This window comes from Garra rufa, chromosome 24 (genome assembly GCF_049309525.1).
Source record: "Garra rufa chromosome 24, GarRuf1.0, whole genome shotgun sequence".
In the NCBI taxonomy this organism is placed as follows: domain Eukaryota; kingdom Metazoa; phylum Chordata; class Actinopteri; order Cypriniformes; family Cyprinidae; genus Garra; species Garra rufa.
Window position 1 is genome coordinate 26609997 of NC_133384.1, and position 25000 is coordinate 26634996.

At 34.6% G+C, this 25000-nt stretch overlaps 1 protein-coding gene and 1 long non-coding RNA gene across 2 annotated transcripts in view; both read left to right on the forward strand.

The window, feature by feature from the left end:
* dip2ca (disco-interacting protein 2 homolog Ca) overlaps positions 1-25000 on the forward strand; it is a 145093-nt gene that overhangs the window by 37369 nt on the left and 82724 nt on the right. The window lies entirely within an intron of this gene.
* LOC141300050 (uncharacterized) lies at positions 13363-17658 on the forward strand. Its single transcript, XR_012341909.1, has 4 exons — positions 13363-14068; positions 14147-14206; positions 14339-14406; positions 17232-17658. It is a non-coding gene; the product is annotated as an uncharacterized lncRNA (long non-coding RNA).

Genomic DNA, 25000 nt, shown 5'->3' on the forward strand with positions numbered 1-25000 from the left:
GTGACATTTTCGGCATGAATAAGCATAAAATAAGTTGAAACTTTTGCTTGCTTGTGTGAATGTTAGCATATGGGAGTCTAACTGCTGGAAACGATATGTCAAAATGCATTAACAGCTTAAAAATGCCCTGCGGTGTGACAGCAGTATTCTGTGCTGTGACTATGCTAAACTCCTCTAAAATAATTTAAAAATAATTATCATTTCCATCACCTCAAAGTAATTGCAGTACTACATTGAACCTTGATGTTGAATTAAAAAGTTAATGTCCAGGTCAGATATGCATAAATGTATTTAAAGGAATAGTTCACCCAAAAATGAAAATTCTGTCATTAATTAGTCACCCTCATGTCGTTCCTAACCCGATATTTTTGATGAAATCCAACCCTGCATAGGCAGCAATGCAACGGACACGTTCAAGGCCCAGAAAGGTAGTAAGGACATCATTAAAATAGTCCATGTTACATCTAGGGCTGTCGTGATAACCGCAATATCGCAATACCGCGCTATTGCCGTGCATAACCGCAGAGGAATGCAACAACCGCAGCAACCGCGATATTTGCCTGTTTTCTTTTTTCCTAAGGATTTGCCCTTCTCACTTAATGCCTGTGCGCTGAATATTAAATTAGTAATAAGTTAGTAATGATAACATAATGTGTTTATTATGAGGCTCAGTAGATATGCACTTAACAAGCCTAAACAGACAGCGAATGAGAGAGATCGACTGAGCTTGTGCGATTACCTGCGTCTGTCTTTCAGATCGAGTCAGGTATGTATGTGAAACTAGCTTGTCATGTCCAAGGAAAGTGAAATCTCTGTCTTAACATCGGTGCTCTGCTGGTCAGCTGAGCCTTTAAAAGTGGCGATTAAAGTTAAAATGATTTTAACATCGTGTTTCATTACGTCTCTCTTTGAATAAATAAGCGTTTTTGAACGTATAGTTGAATGAACGGATTAAAGACTTACTCAAAGATAGTCTATTGCCTCCATCTTGTGGCGTAAAAATGAAACTGCACTGACTGACAGCTCGCCTAAAACACGCAGGTGAAATACTGACAGAAAGTCTCTCGTCCAGTCAGACTCGAGGGTGCGCGGCGCGCTAACTGTTATATACACGAAGATTTCAGATGCAAAGCCTCTAAGTATGTCTGACATTTTTCCTCAAAATTTGCATTTCTTACTGGCTAGGTTTCTATCTAAGTACTGTTTACTTCACTTCATATATCAACGCGATTTGGTTTCGGTTTATTGATTTCTGAATATGACCTTACATTGTAACAGCCTACACACAATTATATGGCGGTAATACCGCATACCGCGCTACTGAGCCACTCAAAATTACCGCAAGGGAAATTCCTTAACCGCGACAGCCCTAGTTACATCAGTGGTTCAATCGTAATTTTATGAAGCTACAAGAATACTTTTTGTGTGCAAAATAACGACTTTATTCAACAATTTCTTCTCTTCAATGTCAGTCTTCGCTGCGCGTTCAGGTGAGATTCGTTGAAAGTTTAAAGCAACTGATTATGGAAATTAATAAAACTTTCCGCCTCTAGAGGCGGATGCTATTAACACTTCCCTGCTTTAACAATTTCATACTTGTGGATCTAACACAAGTAAAGGGTGTGAAATTAGCCTACTTACAATCTAGAAACAGCAACTTGATGCCTTAACTGCAACCTACTGTAGCTTTCTGTTTTAATTACTTATGTTGCTTCTCACTATATAGTGAACCTGACCTAAATTTGAGGCATCAGCAGATCTCAAAGCCTGTGGTCCAGACCTCCTGCATGCAGAAATGCAGACACAACTGTTAAAAGATTGATGTCACTGTAGATGAAATGGCCTGGAGGACCATCATCTTTGCTGAAACAAACATGCATAGATGCTTTATAGCTTCTCAGCTACTTATCCACCTTTTTCTTCAACACGGAGTAAGCCTATGGGCGAGGCTTCTGGTTCATTAGCTGCTATAGGGAAATAATGAGAAGAATAACACTGTGCAGTAAACGGTAAAACTGTTTGCACTACAAACCAATTAAGATACAGTACAAGTACAATAAAATAATGCAATATCAAGCAGCAAAACAAGCTGTTTTGTACAGCTAAAAATATCTGGATGTGAATGAGACCAGAAGCCAGGCCCATAAAGTTTACAATTGGATGCTCCCATGCTTATGTGAAGAAAAAGGTGGATAGTACAGTGCCTGTATTGCTTTATTTCAGTAAAACACCTTAGATACAGTTTTTGAACTGCCATCCAGCATGTTGAAGCTGTGTTTCACCTTAACATGTGCCACCACCGCCCATCCTGCCCCAGTTCCCCCAAGATTCCCTGAACCGTGCAGGCGACAAAGTGACATTTTGGGATCACAGGGTCCACAGCCTGAGAAATGTGCCATGCTTAAATAATCCAACAGGTCAAAAAATTTCAACCGCTGAATTATAGATGAGCGACTGTCAGTGGGGAGACGTGTGGTGGCTGTATAAGAGCACTGCCGTATTCGTGGCTACAGGTTCAGAGCATAAACCAGTGGACCCTGGCGCAGGTTATCAGACGTTGCCAGGGAAAAAGGAAGAAAAGCCTTCGGGGAGTTTTTATTATGGCCATTTTGAGGTAGTAAACAGCACAGAACTGCGCTTAGAGGCCTGGACTTCACATCTGAGTGCTTCTGTCCTGATATCATGATATCTTCATCACTCCCTCTTTCACTCGCTGTGTATTTCTGGCAGTGTTTGATGCTGAGGAGAGGTGTGTGCTGCGAAGCCGGACTCTGTCCGCTGTATTAATTGGTTCCATTAGTCTTGGCTGTCTCACAGTCGTTAGAAACACCTGTGAGTTACAGGTTGAGGTAAAAACGCCAGGGTATAAAACATACTTGATTTAAAGACTTTTAAAGAGATAGTTCAGGCAAAAATGAAAGCTCATAATTCACTCACCCTCATGTTAATAAGATCAGATGAAGTCAAAAGTTTACATGCACCTTGCAGTATCTGCAAAATGTTAATTATTTTACCAAAATAAGAGAGATCATACTCTGATCAATGACTGTATGATTTCAAGATCCATCTTTTCACACTGAGGACGACTGAGGGACTTGAATGCAACTATTACAGAAGGTTCAAACGCTCACTGATGCTCCAGAAGGAAAAACAATGCATTAAGAGTGGGGGTGAAAACTTTTTAATGTGTACATTTTTCTTATTTGGCTAAATATCATATTTTTTTCATTTAGTACTGCCCTTCAGATGCTAGTGTACAGAGGATACTTGCATGTTTCCCAGAAGACAAAATAATTTAAATTTACCCTTCAAATTCAAAAAGTTTTTACCCCCCGGCTCTTAATGCATAGTTTTTCCCTCTGAAAACATCAGTGAGGGTTTGAACCTTTGGTAATAGTTGCATATGAGTTCCTCAGTTGTCCACAGTTGGGATGGATCTCAAAATCATATTATCACTGTTGGAAAGAGTTCAAATAGTAGCAGGTAGTTTAACTGTTGAGGACAAACAGGGGACTCAGGAACAACTATCTCTAGACAAATTAGGAATCAAGAGTTCAACTTACATGTCTCATGTAATCACTCAGTCAGTGTTTTCATCTTGCAAAGACATCATTATAACAGCTTGTGTCACATAACATCACATTTACCTCAAAAAAACACATTTAGTGAGCGTAAACTCGTTAGCTAGAAAAATGAACTCTAGAGAGTATTTTGCCAAAAATATGTACCATATAACATTCATTATATATTTTACTGTTCTTCAGTGTTTAACTTATGTTTGAATAAATCTGTTTTAAGTTTTTATGGCAGTCACCATTCAAATGTTTATATTTATATTTTTTAGCAGGTATATGACTGTGATCATGTCGCAAGGTTTGCCTTTGTGTGCTCATGTTTTTGACATGCAGCATCCACGTCCATCACGTCACGGAGGGTGAGGCGATTAATATTCCGCGTGCTGTGCAGATGCCGATTTCAGTTGGTTGATGCAGCTCAGACTCCGTCAGCCTACTTCAGAGGGAGTTAGGTAATGCTCTGATTCACCATGGATACTGAGACCCTCAGAGAGCTGAGCGTTTTCATATTCACTATGTGTTTTTACGTCGAGCGTTTGCTGTGTGTGTGTGTGTGTGTGTGTGTGTGTGTGAGAGCCGCTCAGAGGATCAGCGGGGCCTGCAGGCTTGAGCTAAAGCCTGTCAAGGTCACCCTGTATCCGTATGACAGGCTGAGACTGTCCTCCTCGCTGCAGTCAGTATAAGTGAATTGAAGAGCAATCCTCTTGATTTACTGAAGCTGTTTACACCTGTTGATTGACAGCCATCAGCGACATGCTGATTCGCACAGTGTAATTAAAGGATGAAAAGATTGTGTTAGCTTAATTAGCTAGCTCTGATATGACAAGATGAGGATCGTGTGTGTTTCTGACCTAGCTGTGTTTTAAAAAACAACACATTTTATGTGTTTTATGTGATCTGGGATGTTTATACAGTGTGTTTGTCCCTCACAGGCTTGTTTTCATCAGTGTTAAATCCAGTATGGTGTCTAACCCGACTAACACAGATTAAATACCTGTGGTTTTCAAACCTTGTCACTCTACAGAGTGTTTTAGAGTAGGAAACAGTCACCTTGAGTCACCTAAATCATTCATTCAAAAATGCTGATTCCTTCAGTAAGGAAACAAGTGAAGTATTTTTGGTTGAGTCATTGAATCATTCATTCAAAAGATTTGTTTAACAATGCTGATTCATTCAGTATGGTAACTAGTGGAGTACTGAATATGAAAAGCTATACAAAAAAGTGTGGTCACTTTAACAATTCAGTGAATTGTTGTGGGCAATGTCCAGTTTCCAATTTCAATAGGAATCCACACAATCAGGAATTCTAGCGGTGAGACAGCTGAGTTCCTCTCATGTTTCGAAGCGTCATCTGATGGTCTGCTCTTGCTCGTCTAGCACATATAAGAGCCAGCCGTGATAGAAGCCATCCAAAATGACAAGAGGCATCTCCATGGCAACTTTCTGAGGGCTTTGATGTCGCGAGCCCTCTATCATGAAAAGACCTCGATCTTAGGAATTAGAGAGGCAGTTAGTTGTGACCCTGTCCCTTCTTCTCTTCTCCCTCTTCGTCACTCTCTCTCGCTTACGTCATGCTTTCGTTTGTTTCCTCCGCTAAGGGGACTTTTACAGTTCGGTATTTATAGTGAGTAAAACAGATTTCAGCAGTTTTTAAAGTATTTTGTATGAAGATCATATTAAAACTGTCTGGAAACTTTTTCCCCGTGACTTAATGCTATATTTCAAATGCTTTTATCCATATTATTTTATTATTTTACTCCTGAAAAAAGAGCCAGACTTAGAATTTCAGTCTTAAAGTAAAAAAAAAAAAAATGTTTTTTTACATTTGCTAAAAGATCACAATCTCGATTCAAACACCCAAGCCATCCTATTTCTAAATGACAACAATTTGTCTGTGTCTATTAAAGCTTTGATTAAGTCATATTTGAACATTCAAATCTGTGTTTGGGCTGCCACTGACACAGAGAGAGCAGTTATCATGTTTGGGTGTGAAACGGCTTCATAAATAGTCTTTTTACCCATTTATAGTTTGGATGTAAACACTGATGTCTGTGGTAGTAAATAAAATACATCAGATCTCCTTTTAAAAGTAACTGGCACTTCACATAACATTTGTTGATTACAATGTTAATTATGTTGTTTCACCACTAGGTGGTGAGAAGTGAATGTTAAAAATGTATTTGTCAGTGGATCATTTATTTAGGAGATTTGTTCCCAAACGTTGATTTATTCAGTAATGGAACAAGTGAAGCATTTATGAATATGTCATTGAATCATCAAATCATGAGATTTTTTGAAAAATCCTGATTCATTCAATAATCAAACAGGTGAAGTGTTTATGAGTGAGTCATTGAATCATTCATTCAAGATATTTATTGAAAAATGCTAATTCATTCAGTAATGAAACAAGTAAAGTATTTATGAGTGAGTAATTGATTTATTCATCCAAGAGATTTGTTTAAAATCACTAATCCATTCAGTAATAGAGCAACAGAATTGTTTGAGTGAGTCATTGAATCATTCAATTAAGAAATTTCAAAAACGCTGATTTATTCAGTCTTGAAAAAAGTGAAGCATTTCTGAATGAGACATTAAATCTTTCATTAAAGAGATTTGTTCAAATATGCTGTTTCATTCAGTAATGAAACAAGTGATTTATGACTGAGTCATTGAATCATTCATTGAAGACATTTGTTCAAAAATGTTTGTTACATTCAGTAATGGAACAAGTGAAGTATTTATGAGTGAGTCATTGAATCATTCATTCAAGAGATTTGTTAAAAACACTAATTTCATTCAGTAATGAAGCAAATTAAGTATTTATGAGTGAGTCATAAAATCATTCATTAAAAATGCTAATTCCTTCAGTAAGGAAACTAGTTAAGTATTTATGAGTGAGTCATTGAATCATTCATTCATTCAAGAGATTTGTTGAAAAATGCTGATTCATTCAGTAATGGAACAAATGATGTATTTATGAGTGATTCATTAAATCATTCATTCAAAAATGCTGATTCCTTCAGTAAGGAAACAAGTGAAGTATTTTTGGTTGAGTCATTGAATCATTCATTCAAAAGATTTGTTTAAAAATGCTGATTCATTCAGTATGGTGACTAGTGGAGTACTGAATATGAAAAGCTATACAAAAAAGTGTGGTCACTTTAACAATTCAGTGAATTGTTGTGGGCAATGTCCAGTTTCCAATTTCAATAGGAATCCACACAATCAGGAATTTCAAGTTAGTGTGAAATATTTCCCCACGCAGATTTCAGTTTTGACAGTAAACAATGGACCTTTTTCCCCACCAGTTTTCCCTGAAATTACACTAAGACCTTTAGTCTGCCATTTTATTCTGTAAATGTTTAATTATGCACTTTTCTGGTTAAACACAATATGTACTGTAATTTGAGATGTGGTGGAAATGACATTTGTTGGTTCAGAAAAAGACTGAATTCTCCTGCATGTATATTTACTGGCATAGTTTTTTAGCCAGAGTAAATGATGTTAATGTGTTTTAGGGTTTAATTTCTAAAAGTCCAGAGGGCCAAAGTGCCAATAGTTGAAAAATGGGCCAATTGAGTCCACTTATCACCGTGATTCCCCTCCTCCACGGCCCTCCTGCCGTGAGCGAATACCTGACCTTTTCCTCATCCCTGGCTCTCATAATGGTCCGCCTTGTCAAATTATTATTTTTCTGTCTTTGATTAGCTCTCACCTCGCAGACCCTTCACACTGACAGAAATATCCTCGCCTGATGTTCCCTCTCACCCATTAGAGCTCTGTTGTACTCCTGGAGTCATTTGTTTGGTGACAAAGAGCGTTGGCGGGAATAAAATGAATGTTGACTTTTATCCAAATGGGGGTTTGAACTCACTGATTTGGTGAGGAGGGGGGTCTAACATGCCAGACTCTATTATGGCTCTGTCTGCCGAGTGTAAATAACCATTTTATTGTTATAACTGTAATTCATTAAACAAAACAACACATTCACCTGCTGTCTCTGAGGTTACATCACTAGAACATCTTTTTAAAGTTACATCCTTGTCGAAAACAAAAGCTAACTTCTCTTTTGTCCTGCCTGTTTAGGTCTGCATGTTATGACAAAAATTAACTTTGGCTTAGAGGGATGGTTCACTACAAACATTTTATTGATGTGATAGTTTATACTTTTTTTTTTTTTTTTTATCAGTGGAGCCCAAAACCACTTTGGTAATTACTTAAAAGGGATTACTTTTTTTTCTCACAATTATGGATTTTTTTTTCTCACAATTCAGACATTTTTCTTGCAATTGAATCATTGTGGTGATGTAACTTCTGATATTATATATCACATCACAAATGTGTTTATATCTTGCGATTCTGGCTCAAATACATTAGCAATATATAAACATTGGAATTCAGTTTTTTTGTTTTTGCCACAGAATAAAAAAGCAACTTTTTATTCTTACCTTTTTTTATCTTACATCCCAGCATAAAAGATTTTTTATCTTTAAAAAAAAAAAACTCAGACGTGCGAGATTTAAATTCAAAATTCTGAGAAAAATAAATAAATTGTGAGATGTAAACTTGAAATTGTGAAAAAAAAAAACTCAGAATTGCGAGATTTAAACTCAAAATTGCAAGAAAAAGCAACTTTATATATACTATATAAAGTTTATGTCTTGCAATTGTAACTTTTATAACACAAAATTCTCAGTTAATTGATAATTGTGATATAAACATCATAATTGCAAGTTTATATCACACAATTCTGACTATAACTCGCAATTGCAAGTTTATATCACGCAGTTCTGAGAAAAAAATTTGAATTGCGAGATTTGAACTTGAAATTGTGATTAAAAAAACTCAGAATTGTGAGATTTAAACTCAAAATTGTAAGAAACTCAGAATTGTCAGATTTAAACTTGAAATTGTGAGAAAAAATGTAAATTGTGATTTAAACTCAAAATTCTGAGAAACATTTTTGAATTAAGATATTTAAACTCGAAATTCTGAAAAAAAATGTTGAATTAAGAGATTTGAACTAAAAATTCTGAGAAAAAATTGTGAATTGTGAGATTTAAACTCAAAATTGTGAGATTTAATCTCGAAATTGTGAGATTTAAACTCAAAATTGTGAGAAAAATGTAAATTGGGATTTAAACTCAAAAAAAATTCTGAGAAAAAAATTTGAATTGTGAGATTTGAACTTGAAATTGTGATTAAAAAAACTCAGAATTGTGAGATTTAAACTCAAAATTCTAAGAAATTTTTTTAATTGTGATTTAAACGCAAAATTCTGAGAAAAAATTTTTAATTGCGAGATTTAAACTTGAAACTATGATTAAAAAACTCAAAATTGTGAGATTTAAACTCAATATTATGAGACACAATTTTGAATTGCGAGATTTAAACTCAAAATTGTGAGATTTAAACTTGTAATTGCGAGAAAAAATATCAATTGTGATTTAAACTCAAAATTGTGAGAAAAAATTTTGAATTGCGAGATTTAAACTTGAAATTGTGATTAAAAAACTCAGACTTGTGAGATTTAAACGCAAATTTTTGAGGAAAATTTTTATTGCAAGATTTAAGCTTAAAATTGTGAGAAAACAGAATAATGAGGTTTAAACTTGAATTTGTAATAAAAAAATAAAAATTGTGAGATTTAAACTAAATTCTGAGAACAAATTTAGTATTGTGAGATTTAAACTTGCGATATATATATATATATATATTAAATGAGTTAAATGAGAATAGTGATATATAAATGTCAGAATTGCAAGTTTATATCACGCAATTCTCTAAAAAAAACAATTCTAACTTCTAACTTAATTTCTCAGAATTGCAACTGACTTTATAACTCACAATTGCAGGTTTATATCTTACAATTCTGAGAGAAAAGGTCACAATACCTTTAAAAAAATGTATTCAGTGGCGGAAATGGGCTTTCATAGAATTCTTTTTTTGTGTTTCACAGAAGGTTTTGAAGACGAGTGAATTATTACAGGCTTTTCATTTTTGCCTGACCTATCGCTTTAAGGGTTATTCAGAATCCAATTTCTTGTTGATTGAGCTTGATCTTTATTTTTAATTAAATGTGTGAAAGTTCATTTCATATCTTACTGAGAAGCAACAATGAGCTCTCAAGCTGAATACCATCTTTTGCGATCATTTTCACATTATAATGAGCTTTGAAAGAAGGTTTCCACTCCTAATACATCATGACAGACCTGCCGATAACCAGTTGTGGTCTTGTTTTGTCTTGTCCTGTGATCTTTAACTCCCGTCTGAATCCACCGCCTGCTCAGCTGATCTATAACAGAGCAAAATTGACATTAATGGTTTTATTAGACTCCTAATGGTGACTACAATTGTTGCCCCTGTCAAGCATAGTTCTGGAAACAGACTGCTTAAGTCTAACATTTATTTATTTATTTCCCTCGACTGAATAGAAGATTGAGCTCTTAAAGTTGTTCCCGTGAGTTTGACGAACGCAAAGGCTGGAGTGAATTAATCTTCTCGGTAATGCGTTTTCATTTGATTGAATAGAATCCAGCGTACTATGGCATTCAGGGAGTCGGGTTTATAAAGGCCCGGCTAAAAGCACATGGGTTCTCGGTGCCAACGGACCACTCACTGACCCGCGACGGGGAGAGGGGTGAGTGGGAGGGATGGAATCCCCAAAGTGTTCGCAGTTCTTTACTAATTGATTATGTGTCGCGGCGATATGTCCAGAATAGGGCTGCCTCCTTAAAAGCTTCTGTTTGTAGGTCTGCTGATTTACAACGGAGCATTTGCAAAAAAAGACACAGAGATGGAATTCTAGACTAAGACCTCAAATAATGGCATGATGTGATTTGTGAATGCACTCAGTGTGATTACCTCTGTACTGTGATAGATCCATGCAAGCTGTTGACTGTGGGTTCCAGCGCAAAAGCACATGAACACATACTGCTAGACAGTCTGTCTCCTGTGGAAGCCGTTTCCGCCACTGAATAAAAAACAAAAAAAGGTATTTGCGACTTTTTTCTCAGAATTGTGAGATTTAAACTCGCAATTGCGAATTATAAGGTCAAAATTGTGAGAAACTCACAATTTTGACTTTTTTCCCCTTAGAATTGCATGATATAAACTCGCAATTGCAAAAAATAATGCAAATGCATTAAATCATAAATCTTGAAATTCTGACTTTTTTTCTTAGAATTACCAGATAGATGAATTGTAAGTTATAAAGTCCATTTCTGAGGGGGAAAAAGACTGATATGTTCTCAGAATTGCAAGTTTATATCTCACAATTCTGACTTTTTTTTCACAATTGTAAGATTTAAACTCGCAGATACGAGTTATAAGGTCAGATTTGTGAGAAACTCATGATTTTTACTTTTTTTTTTCTCAGAATTGCTCAGAACTCGTAATTTTGAAAAAAAATTAAGTCAGAATTATGAGGTAACTCGCAAATGCAATGCAATTTTGAAATTCTGTCCATTTCTGAGGGAAAAAAAGACTGACACGTTCTAAAATTTGCAAGTTTCTATCTCACAATTCTGACTTTTTTCTCGCAATTGTGAGTTAAATTTTTTTTCTCAGAATTGTGAGATTTAAGTCAGAATTGTGAGAAACTCACTATTTTTATCTTTTTTCTCAGAATTGCATGATATAAACTTACAATTGCAAGAAACAAATGTGAGTTTGTATCTCAAAATTCGTATTTTTTTCCTCAGAATTACGAGATATAAAATCGCAATTGTGAGTTACAAAGTCCATTTCTGAAATGAAAAAAAACTGATGTTCTCAGAATTCTTAGTTTATAGCTCACAATTCTGACTTAACTTAGAAAGTCAGAATTGCAAGATATTAACTCAGTTCTAAAAAAAAGTCACAATTGTGAGTTTATATCTTACAATTTTGACTTTATTTCTCTTTAAATCTTGCAGTTGAGTTTTTTCGCAACTGCAAGTTTATATCGCGCAATTCTGAGAAAAAAAGTCAGAACTGTGAGTTTATATGTCGCAATATGACATTATGTCTCAGAATTATGACTTATTTCTCAAAATTCTGAGTTTATAACTTGTAGTTGTGCATGTATATCACAATTCAGAGAAGAATTGCGATTATTCACAACTCACACTTGCAATTATTCGCAACTGTAACTCACAATTCTGAGAAAAAGTTTATATTTCTCGAAAATTCTGAGTTTGTACCTCGCAGTTGTGAATTTATATCACAATTCTGAGAAGAATTGCGATTATTCACAACTCACACTTGCAATTATTCGCAACTAGTAATTATTCAGTGTCTCCACTATATGCTACTATGAAAACTTAAAAAAAAAAAAAAAAACTTTATAGCCAGCAACTTAATCTGTGTAATTCTTTTAGGTGTAATGCTTTCTCCTATCCAGTTCTGTTATTATTTATTCATTTATGTTGTTGTTATCCTCAAGTTGTTCCAAACCTATATGATTTAGTATTCAGAAGTATTTTAAAGAATCTGGTAGCTGGATTTTGTCCAAGCAATTAAAATAAAGAGTAAATTATAATGTTTTCGTACCTTGTATCACCATGTATTTAAAAAGATTGATTTTACTTTGCTGTTAGACTAAATTATTTATTGGCTTATTGTCCTTTTGGGCAGACAGACATTTATTGGCTTATTAGTCCTATATATACAGTATGTGTATATATAGTACACATAGCTTTGTGTGAGAAACAGATCAAATTGAGAAATGTAAGTCATTATTCATTGAAAATTTGCTTGCGATTTCATTAGAGATATAGCAATGTATGATTTGTGAAAGAATAGTTCTTTTGAATGGGATTTTTTTCAATAAATCAGTTCACAAAATCTTGTCTGAATAATTCATCCAAGACTCTCTGTTCTTAAATCTTCCTGGTTCTCTTTCTAAATAATTGAAGTTGTTATCCATTGATAGTTTTCACCACTTGAGAATCACTCCAACCAATTGAGTCATGCAGTTGAATCAGAACCAAATCAGTATGAATTGTGAATGAATCATTTAGACAGTGTTTGTGAACTGAACTCAATCAACTGATTCACTGACAATATATGACTCAGAAAAATGACTCGTTTACTAGTTCTCTCACGACCTACAATGAACAACACTGACAGATTGTTAGTGAATAATGACTTATATTTCAAACTGTTTCTCACACAAATATGACTTCAGAAGACATAGATATAGCACATACGTCATACATACCACTTTCATGATACTTTCAAAGGGATAGTTCACCCCAAAAATGAAAATTCCATCATGTCGTTCCAAACTCGTTAGACCTATGTTCATCTTCAGAGCACAAATTAAGATATTTTCGATGAAATCTGAGAGCTTTCTAAAGCTGCATAGACAGCAACAGTACAACCTCGTGAATGTGCGGCAGAGGCATGACAAAAAGTATTTTCAGAGCTTCACAACATTAAGGTTGAATCTATGATGTTACATTGACTATTTTAATGATGTCCTTACTACCTTTCTGGGCCTTGAACGTGTTAGTTGCCCTTTAATAATGCATTTGTTCAATTTTTGGAAGCATCACTCCAGTCCCATTTATTGTACTGTAGTTACATACACTGTAAAACCTAACAGTGGAATTCGTTAAATGAAATGAGTTAATTTAACTCAAAAATTTCTAAAAGTTATTTAAACTCAATACATATTAGTGATGTAAACTCAAACGCGAATTAGGTTAAGCAGAACTCATTTTAAATAAGTTACTAGAAATTAATTCAATCTATTATTGCCATACACTCTATGTCTATGATCGATCACAAAATATTTAAAATAAATATAAGCTTAATCCATGATTTCTAATATAGTTTTTCGAGAAGTCACGTTTGTATAATATAGGGTTCTAGATTAGATTAGATCTTTCAATACTAGATAAATAGCCTAACTAAATGGTAATATTACTTTTAATAATAATTAAACAACCATAATAATAAACTATAATAATAACGATAATATAATAAATACATACATCTATTTCATTTAGATTTAGATTTATAATTTTAAAATAATTACTTTTACTGGAGGCAAAATATTTTCCGGGTTTTTTCAAAAACCGCGCGCATTTTTTCAGTCAATCACGTCTGCTCATGCTCATCCTCTCACTCACGTCACGGGATCACAGTAGGATGGATTGCGACGTAGTCCTGGAAAATATCAGGTAAGTTAAGCTTTTCAAACTTCTTTATTGCTGTTTTAAGCACTTTCGAACGACTTTATTGTCAACTTTATTGTGTATAACGTTGTCTAGCAAAGATCAAGCAGCTATGGCGTCATTACATCAAAGTTATCAACAGGAGGTGTTAAATATGCAGTGTTATACACAACGGGTTGTCAGTGATAAATTAATAAATATGTTTTGTGGTTTCTCACAGTCGGACACAAACGAGTCCAGCAATTTTTATTTTTAAACTGGAGAGGCGGCTGACAGACGAACTATCTTCCACATCTTTAACCGTCACTCGCGCCACAGCTCTGAAGCAAGGTAAAGCAAACACACATTCCCTATTTTCAAAAATGTTTAAACTTTTTGTTAATCGTTATTTATTATTTGCTTTGTCAGTTTCATCTAGAATATCCATGTGACGCTGACGTTTAACGTTACTATACTCGCCCAAGCCCGGTGAGGAGCGTTTATACTCTGTTTTGTTAAAATTAAGTTAGTTAACATTTTAGACTGTTATTTGCTCCTCATGTTGTCTTATTTAAAAATCATACTAACAAATTGTCATGTTTTTTACATCAATCTTTTCAGAGCTAAGCCAGCTAGGGGTGGTGTGATGTCATTGGCAACAAGCTGCTGCAGTAAAAGCCTAAAATGAAGTAAGTAGAATTCACATTATATTTATATGATGGGCTTTAGGATATATACAAATTGATGGGCTTTAGTGTTTATTATGAAATTACAAGATGTAATTTGTCACGTTATAAAAAGTAAAGTTCTTCAGTTTTTATTTTTTGATGAATTGCAATTAATGCAATTGCAATTGTGTCCAGAATGGACCTTTCTCACAACTTCCGTATTTTGCGCCGGAAATACGTAATTGCTGTGTAAACCCATTTCCGCCCCGGTATGCCGGTAACCAGTTAAACAACGTGAAAAACGCTTAACGTGGCTTAATGTATGTAAAAAACGACCAGGAAACCGCAAGTTTCTGTCAGACCTTACGTGGAACAAACATTAACTACTATCAAAAGAACAAGCCCTTATTCCACATATAAAGTGAATAATATCACGTTAAGCGTTTTCTCCCCCATAGAAGCCCATTATAAGGAAACAGCTTAACGTGGATTACGTACCTCAACAGCGACCAGGGAAAACCAAACGTATGTTAAATTTGACTTATAATAAATACTTGCTGCTGTCAAAAGAACGAGCTCTTATTCAGCATATAAAGTGTGCGCCCCATAGAAGTCCATTATAACAAACAATGTTAAGCTTTTTCCTTAATGGAGTTCTATAGGGAGAAAAGCGTGATATTATTCACTCTATATTATTCACTTTATATGCTCAATAAGAGCTAATTATTTTGACAGCAGAAAGTGTTTATTATAAGTAAAATTTTAAGCCACGTTAAGCTTTTTTTTTTTTTGTATAATAGACTTCTATGGGGCGCGATCACTTTATATGCTGAATGAGAGCTCGTTCTTTTGAGAGCAGCAAGTGTTTATTTTAAGTGAAATTTAACAGAAGTTTGGTTTTCCCTGGTCGCTGTTAAGGTAAGTTAATAAACCAAGCTGTTTCCTTATAATGGGCTTCTATGGGGGAGAAAACGCTTAACGTCATATTATGCACTTTATCTGTGGAATAAGGGCTCGTTCTTTTGATAGTAGTTAGTGTTTGTTCCAAGTAAGGTATGACAGAAATTTGGGGTTTTCTGGTCATTTTTTACGTACGTTAAGCGTGTATAAACGCGGATAAACTCTTAGTGGAAAAACGTATATCCTTTATCCAATTTGTTCCTCTTTGTGACAGAGTTTTCCTACACGACTCTTATGGGGTCTGCAAAAGTTATCTTTGACAAACCAGCGAGGGAAGTTGTGTAGACTCTCTCCATTTTAATTTTAAATTACCCGGCTTTCTGCTGTGTTGACATTACACAGGAAGTCTGCATACCCTGCGATTGCGTATTTCTGGTTTCTGTGAAAAAGGTCTATTACCAGCAACACAAATTCAATCTCTGCTCTTCTGAAGCAATACTGTAATTTTATGTGAATATTAGATTTGAAATTTAGACCTAAACAATGATCAATGGTGAATACACAGCACAGATGAAAAATGGCAAACCTCAACTAGCATCCCACAAGAATAACATCATGACATCTAAGGACCAGTAATGTTTGTAGTGTGCTACCATTTTGATTCAGTCTGAATTGGCAGAGTGAATGACATCTTAAATTTCAGGTTGGCTGTCATTCTGTCAGTCTTTTTTATTTTGTGTTGCTTCAGAAGAATACCAGTGAAGTCTTTTAAGTTGTGATTGTAGTTATAGTTATATACTTAATTAATACAGATGAAAAAAAGAAATTTTATAGGTATAGGAACATTCCAGTTGCGTAGCTGTCTATGGAGGCTCAGAAAGTTCTCAGATATCATTAAAAATACCTTAAAGGGATAGTTCAAACAAAAATGTTTAACTCAAACCATTGCATTCTATCAGTCATATAATGGCAGTCAATAGTTACCAAATCTTTGAGGGAAAAAAAACATACACAGACAAAACCCAATTAAACCCTGCGGCCCGTGGTGATAAATTGAGATCTTGAGACACAAAACAGTCTGTCTTGTGCAAGAAACTTAATAGTATTTATATCATTATTTACCTCTGATCCACCGGAACTCTCCGCTGTATGGAGCGTGTTCACAACAACCGGTGCATGGTGCGTCAGCGTGCTCTGGCGATTGTAGTCGATGAAAAGTCAACACTCCCAGATGGGTTTGCACAAGAAAACGTAATCTTTTAGTTTTTAATCAATTGCCAGAATCAGGATAAGCACAAGTAATTATCATTTTGAGTAGCCACTATGCACTACGTAAACAATGAGTGATGTGTACACATGACAGACCGCTTCTGTGCGTGCATCTACTATGGCAGATCACGTAGACGCATCACGCGCCAGCTGTTGTGAGGACAGTAGAACGTTGCGATCGATCAAAGGTAAATAATAATATAAATACTGTTCAGTTTTTTGTACAGACCGATAGTTTTGTGTCTCAAACCTCAATGTATCGTCACGAGCCACAGGGTTTAAATTGGAATACGGGCTTGGAACAACATTAGAGTAAGTAATTCTCATTTTTGGGTGAACTATCACTTTTTCTCTCTGTTCTGTAATAAAGAACCTTAGATTGTCAAATTAAATAGTAAATTAGTAAAATGAATTTATGTAAATTAAATTAAATCTCTAAAACATTTAGCTGATATTCACATCTGAAAATCCTGCTGATAAACAACTCTGGAAGTTGTGATGTGAAAATTAAAGTACTACAGGTTTTTTGTTTTAAATTGTGTACATACCTTATTGAATAAACACTTTCCCGATCCTTCACACCTTTATTGTAATTTATGAAAATGTAAATATGTCTGATTTGTTTAGATATGATGATATTTGGTGACGTACACTAACAAAACTTTTACTGCATTTAGAAAACGGGAGCCTGATCAGGTGCAGATGGCAGCTGTCACCATCACTGTTTAGGAGGAAGAGGGAACATTATTCTTAAACCCAATGGAATGTCAGCAGAGACCACGTCAACTAGATGAGCCCCAGAGACAGATCATCATTGAAGACCTCATCACCTAGACGGCCATCGACGCAAGACCACGAGAACCAGATGAGTCCTCTCCAATCTGACTTTGTGGCAACATGGATCTTTTGCATCTATGTTAATATTAGTCAGTTTCTTTCTTATTCTGAGGTTGCTGTAGCCACCAGGTCTAGTCTGTATCCAGATCAAATGGTCACTGCAGTAATGTAAAGTTGCTTTGACACAACTTGTATTGTAAAAAGCATTGTATAAATAATTTTGACTTGGATGTTTTGATAGTATCTGAAGATGATGTCTGCCAAGTCTTGGCTCAGTGTACGGGTTTTTTTTTTTTTTTTTGCACTAATGTATACCCTTATAGTATACATACTTAAGATTAACAGTACTTTCTATACAAAATTCAAGGAAAACTTTTTTTTATATATTTTATTTTAAAATTGATCCACTGTGTTTCATATCATTTATTGTTATTATTTTTAATATCATCAATTATAATTAGTATTTTAAAAATTTTGTTAAACATTTCCTTGTTTTTGCTGTCTTTGCTTATTTGGTGAAAAGTCTGATAAGATAGCGTAAATGTTATTTTTTTTAACTAAACAGATCAATTATTTTTATTTATGCTTTAAAACATTTGTTGTATTTCAATAAATACTTAAGAAAACCCACCTGTTCTGTCATTATTACCAGTGTTTTTGGTACGTCTTATGTAACTTTATTGCTTTGAGTTTGATGAACTTAAACCATCTAAGGCAATCGGTTTCCTCAAACCATTCAAGTAGCAAAAAGTTGATAAGACTTAGTGGGATTGGTTACCTGAATTCAAACTGACTGAGTGGAATAAACTTACATTTTTAAAGTTGAGTTAACTCAAATAATTGCCTAAGCTAATGTTAAAAAGAATAAGTTAATTAAACTCAATGTATATGAGTTTATAGTACTCATATTTTCGGGTTTTACCAAACTTAAATGGTTTAAGGCAATCAGTTTCCTAAAACGGTTTGAGTTACCGTAACTTGTCGGGTTTTACAGTGTAGAAAAGACCAGACCAGGTGCATTCAGTTACAACTGACAAACAGAAAGGACTTTTTGGAAAGCAGTGTTTATTTTTTGCCATTCCACCGTTGACACAGAAGTTACACACTTCATCTCTAAATCAGTTTTCGTGTTGCAGTTCGAGATCAAATGGCGAGACCTCATTCGGCTCAACTGATGAGGACTTTTCAAGTCATTTGAATGCCGATATTGTTAAACGTGATATCGAAGCAGGGGTTTATAGTTTCTCTGAACTTTCATCTGTTCTGTGGCCACAGCTGCCTGTGTAATTCACCACACAGAACAGGATTTGGATCGATTTACTTCAGAGTTATTCCTGTCATCTTATCGATGTGGCAGCCATTGACATGGTTGGTCAGGATTCTCCTCAGAGTAAAAGTGATTTTGGAAAGGCCCAACCGTGGGGAGTCTGTCATTTTAACCAGCTAATCTAAATGCAAATGAGAGTCAGGCGTGACCCTCGTTTCCCGGGAAAAAGCCAGAATGTTTACAGAGAGGAAGAGGTTTTTCCTTAGAACCGGTTCTGGAGATTGCAGATACACACTTACCTTTGCACAACAGTGTTGAAAGGACCATTACAACACTGCATGCCAAGTCAAAACTGACTAAATAAAATCAATGTGGCGTGTTTTTTCCATATGTCATGTATTTAAATGCTAATATTCATTCTCACTAGTTGTTTATTAAATTCGCTCATTCACAATCAATCAAAAGTACACGCAAAACCAAGGAAGACTGACAGCCGCTGACGGTTAGAGTGACACTCCAGCACGTTTCTGTTTGGTGTATGTGTTCGGGTCCCGGGGGGTCTCGCGTTCTCATCGACAGGCTTGTTGAGCCCAGGGGCCAAGCATAAAATACGCAGATCGGCTAGGTGGGATCATGTCCTGTCTATTTGATGAGAGAAGGTTCTTGTGCAAGGTCGAGCACATTGAGATGGCAGTCGCTCCTTGCTTCCTACGCTGTTACAGACAGATGCTAAAAAACAGGTGGCAACATTTCAGCACTGCTTCTTTCTGATGAGAGATGCAAACCTGAGCTGATCATGATGATCTGATGATCCTTAGATTGTTACAGATTTATGAATGTGTCAGATTTGATTATTACAGATTTGTGGATGCAAGATATGTAGGTGTGATATTGTTATCTGCCAACATCAGAGATTTTCATCCATTTTTTTTCTTTAACATGGAAGTAAGCCTATGGGTTCCGGTTCATTAGCTGCTATAGGGAAATAATGAGAAGAATAACAACGTGCAGTTACAGGTAAAACTGTTTGCAATACAAACCAGTGTGTTCATAATTAAGATAAAACATTACAATAATATGGTAAGATACACCAATTTGCAACATCAAGCAGCAAAACAAGCTGTTTTGTACAGAGAAAATTAGCTGGATGTGGATGAGACCAGAAACCAGACCCATAAAATTTACAAATGTATACTCCCACTCTTATGGGAAGTAAAAAAGTGGATAAAAAAGTACTAAATTATGTAAAACTTTTAAAAGGTAGTAGTACTGTCAAATCGATTAATCACGATTAATTGCGTCCAAATACGTTTGTTGAGTGTGTGTAACGTGCATATTCATTTGTGTGTAAATATTAAATATATACATTTATGTGTATTTATAAATACATATAATTATACACAGTACACACACATATATTACATAAACATTTTGTTTTATTTTGATTGCGATTAATCACAATTAATCGATTTGACAGCACTAATTATAAAATTTTAGTTGATGTTGTGATGCCTAAATACAAAATTTAAAATAGCTGTTTATTTGATGTGTTTAAACAAACATTTAATTTAATATATAAAGGGTAGATTTTTAAATCTATGTTTTAAAATATGTAAATTGTGGATATTCACTACCATTTAAAAGTTTGATATTAAGTTTTGTTTTAATGTTGTTGAAAATTCTTTAAAGCTCACCATTTATTTGATCAAAAGTACAGTTAAATGTAAAATAAATTACTGTAATTTAATATTAATATAATTTATATTAATATATTATATTATATTTTTATTTATTACTATATATACATTTTAAATTCCTTAAAATTCCTTCAGGAATCATTTCATATTGATGACTCCTGGCCCTGTGAAATCAGTTTTATTTTTTTCCAAAATCAGCTTTTTTCCCTTTTTTTCCTCTTATTTTTTCTGGATTCCAGATTCCATTATAGGTTTCTGGACTCCATTAAATGGTTAAATTACATTTTACTAATAAAAAAGCATGTCTAATTAATTAAAATCACAAAACTTATACAATTTAACATCAGTTCATTAAAAGTTGAACAAACATGACATGTTTAGGGCCCTATGAAATGTTAATATTTGTTTTCATCTTCTGCTTTATTGTTACCAAATTCTGTGTTTTAGCATGTCTATTCATTTGAATGCATAAAACAACTTAATTTATTAAAATGTATTTTTACAATAGCCTCATGAGTTTTTTCTCAGAAACTCTGAGAATTTCTGAGTGTTGTGTATTTAAAATGTTCTAGTTATCTAGTTAAGTGAAGGCTTAAAAAGTTATTCATCTTTTAATTAATGAAAGTTAAACTTTATTTGGCAAACAAATAGGATTTAATATTAAAATTAGGACATGGAAGAAATATTATGTGATTCCTTAAAAATATGAATATAAATATGAAATAAGATATGCACTTAAATATGAAACCATTATGCATGTTTTTCAGGATTATTCGATGAATATAAAGTAAAAGGAGCAAGGTTTATTTGAAATGCAACTCTTTTGTGACATTATAAATGTCTTTACTGTCACTCTTTATTAAATTAATGCATCACAATTTATTGCATATAAATTTTAATATCTACTGTCTATCTTGTATAGTGCATCCTTAATCTGACTCTGAATTGATTTATGCCATTTTGTGACCGTGTACCACAAAACCAGATGAAATTATACATAGATAATACAAATAAATAAGCTTTCCATTGATGTATGGTTTGTTAGTATACTACAATATTTGGTCGAGATACAACTTATTTAAAAATCGGGAATCAAAATATTGAAAAAATCACCTTTAAAGTTGTCCACTTTAAGTTTTGTTATATTTACAGTAGCAAATGTACAAAATATCTTCACATGATCTTTACTTAATATTCTCATTTTGAATCTCTCATTTTGACCCATACAGTGTATTTTTTGGCTATTCCTACAAATAAACCCATGCTACTTAAGACTGGTTTTGTGGTCAATGGTTACATATGAGTTTGATCTAATGATTACAGCCTAGTCTTATTAGAGTCTGAGTAGATTATTACAGTCTGACTTCAGAATTCCGTCCTGCTTGTGGATTGATTGCTGCGGACTACCTCTTATTTGAATACCCCAGCCTTACTTTGAGTTGATTATTAGAGTCTGATTCTAAACTAAGTACTTCTCTTTGACCCTGAGCTGAGTGCTAAGCTCTGATACTGAGCTGAATGGTACAGTATGTAGAGTAAGAGCTTTAGGCTGGGATTTATCCTGTAGTGGAGTGACCCAGTGGTGGACCCAGATTTAAAAGGGCTTTACACAGAGCCAGACCACTTTATTGACCCCAAACGGCTAGCGGCTCCATCCAAACCACTTCTTTTTAAAGTATCTTATGTGTAATATGCAAATCTCCAGCTTTTGTAGTGCCTAAATATGAGGGGCTTTGAAAAGGGGGATTTTGGGGTGTTGGGTAATTGAATTGGACCCACTTACTCCCACTGATCTGTTATTTCATTTTTAATTTTTCACATACTGTACCTCTAGGAGTGCATATGAAAGAGTCTGGCATGTGGGACGTGGTAAGTCTATTGGCCTTTTTTTTTCCCTACCACATCTGTGTTTAGAGCTCCAACAGTGCACTCTGGGACTGATTGTTATTTCATCTGCCTCCGTTCCAAAGCCAGCAAATCACTCAACAGAGCATCAGGCTGTCCGGCAGCGGGATAAATGAAGCACTGTGTCTTTATTAGTCGAGTGGACGAAAGGGTTTCCAACTCTCACTCACTCTCACTCTCACTCTCAGTAATTAGCAATTCTCTTCAGGTCATCGTTCCATATGTATGGGACATTTAAAGGGATAGTTCACCCAAAAATGAAAAATACCCCATGATTTACTCACCCTCAAGGCATCCTACTGTAGGTGTCCTGACTTTTCCAAGCTTTATAATGGCAGTGAATGGCTGTTGAGATTTTGAAGTCCACTAAAGTGCATCAATCCAGCATAAAAAGCACTCCACATGGCTCTGTGGGTTAATAAAGGCTATTTGAAGTGAATCGATGCAATATCCATATTTAAAACTTTATAAACCGTAATCTCTAGCTTCCACTAACTATCGCACGCACAACAGTTAGCAGAAGCTTAAGATTATGGTTTATAAAGTTTTAAATATTAACAAACGCATTGAGTTGCTTCAGAAAGCCTGTATTAGCCCTTCAGAGCCATGTGGAGTACTTTTTATGATGGATGGATGGACTTTATTGGACTTCAAAATCTCAACACCTACAGTATTCACTGCCATTCTAAAGCTGGGAAGAGCCAGGACTTTTTTTAATATAACTCTGAATCTATTCATGTGAAAGAAGGAAATCATAAACACCGACGATGGCTTGAGGGTGATAAATCATGGTGTTAATTTGAATTTTGCGTAAACTATCCCTTTAAGTAAAGTAAATCTAAATTGACCTTATTTAATTTTCTGAAAGCATGTTTCTGGTCTGATACATTATGAAGGAAAATTGTTTCTTTTTGCAACATTTCATACATGTAAGCTTGTTTCAGTCATGGAATGAAAAAGAAAACAGTAATTGCAATTTTTTGCTCTCACAGGTTTTTTAAAATCTCACAAGTCTAACTTTTTCTTTGCAATTCAGAGTTTATTTCTCACAAAACTTCACAGAATTAAGAGGTTGTGAGATATAAGCTAGCTATTCTGAGAAGAATTTATTCATTCTGTGGTGGAAACATGAACAAAAACTGAATTGCAAGATTTAAGCTCTGAATTTAGACAAAAAAAAGACAAAATTGCAAGATATAAAGTCTGAACTATAAGGTGTAAACTCGAAATTGTGAGAATATATCTCACAATGCTGACCTTTTTTCCTCAGGATATTGAGAAAAACAATTATCTTCATGAATTTAGAGATTAAAAGTTGCAATTGTGGATGTACAGTATAAGACTATTATATGGTTTATTGGCTAATAATATATATATATATATATATATAAGAAGTCTCTTCTGCTCACCAAGTCTGCATTATTTGATCTAAAGCAGTGTTTCTCAACTCCAGTCCTCGGGACCCACTGCTCTGCACATTTTGTATGTCTTCCTCATTTAAGGCACCTGATTTTGATCATCAGCTCATTAGTAGAAAGATTCATGAACTGAACTGAGTGTGTCAGACTCAGAAACATACAAAATGTGCAGAGCAGTGGGTCCCGAGGACTGGAGTTGAGAAACACTGATCTAAAGTACAGCAACAACTATACAATTTTGAATTATTTTTACTATTTAAAATTTCTATTTGAATATATTTTAAAATGTCAAAGCTGAATTTGTAGCGTCATCATTACTCCAGTCACATGATCCTTCAGAAATCATTGTAATATTCATATTCAGCTAACATTTGTTATTATCATCTATCTGAAATAGAAATCTTTTGTGACATTATAAATGTCTTTATCACCACTTTTGATCAATTTAAAGCATCCTTGCTAAGTAATAATTAATTTCTATAAATCTTTCTATAATTAGATGTCATTTCTATAATTATACTGATTTCAAGCTTAAATGGTATAGTGTATAATGTTACAAACTAATAAATGCTGATCTTTAGATCTTTCTATTCATCAAAGAATCCTGAAAAAAAAATGTACTCAGCTGTTTTAAATATTGATAATAATAATAAAAATGTTTCTTGAACAGCAAATCAGCATATAGGAATGGTTTCTGAAGGATCATGTGACACTGACGACTCAAGTAGTGATGCTGAAAATTTAGCTTTGATCACAAAAATAAATCACATTTTAAAATATATTTTAATAGAAAGCAGTTATTTTAAATAGTAAAAATATTTCAGAATTTGACAGTTTCCGCTGTACTTTAAATCAAATAAATGCAGGCTTGGTGAGCAGAAGAGACTTAATTTAGCATCACCACCTCCACTGCTGTTTGTAGCCTTAGCATCTGAGATTTGAATCTAATTTAGACATGTTTCCAGTCTTGTCACTGTACAAGGAAATGATGAAGTTCAACAACAAACCTGTCCCGCTCTATATAATGAATATCAGAGTATGATGCTCCTGCTCCACTGAACTGCTGCATGAAATCATGCTGCTTCAATTTCCTCCATTTACATTTAGACGCTATGAAGACCTGTTCCGGAAAACAAGTCTTGCGTGAGCTTTCGCTAAGGCCTCTGTGGATTCAATAATCTGTGAGACTAATGGAGAATTATCACTCGGGTGTTTGCTGACTCTCGCTTTCTCCTGCAGTCACCATAGTTACCTGATCTCCCATGACTACGAGTCTTCCATCACCTCAAGGAGGGATGCGTTAGGCATTGTGAAAATTATAC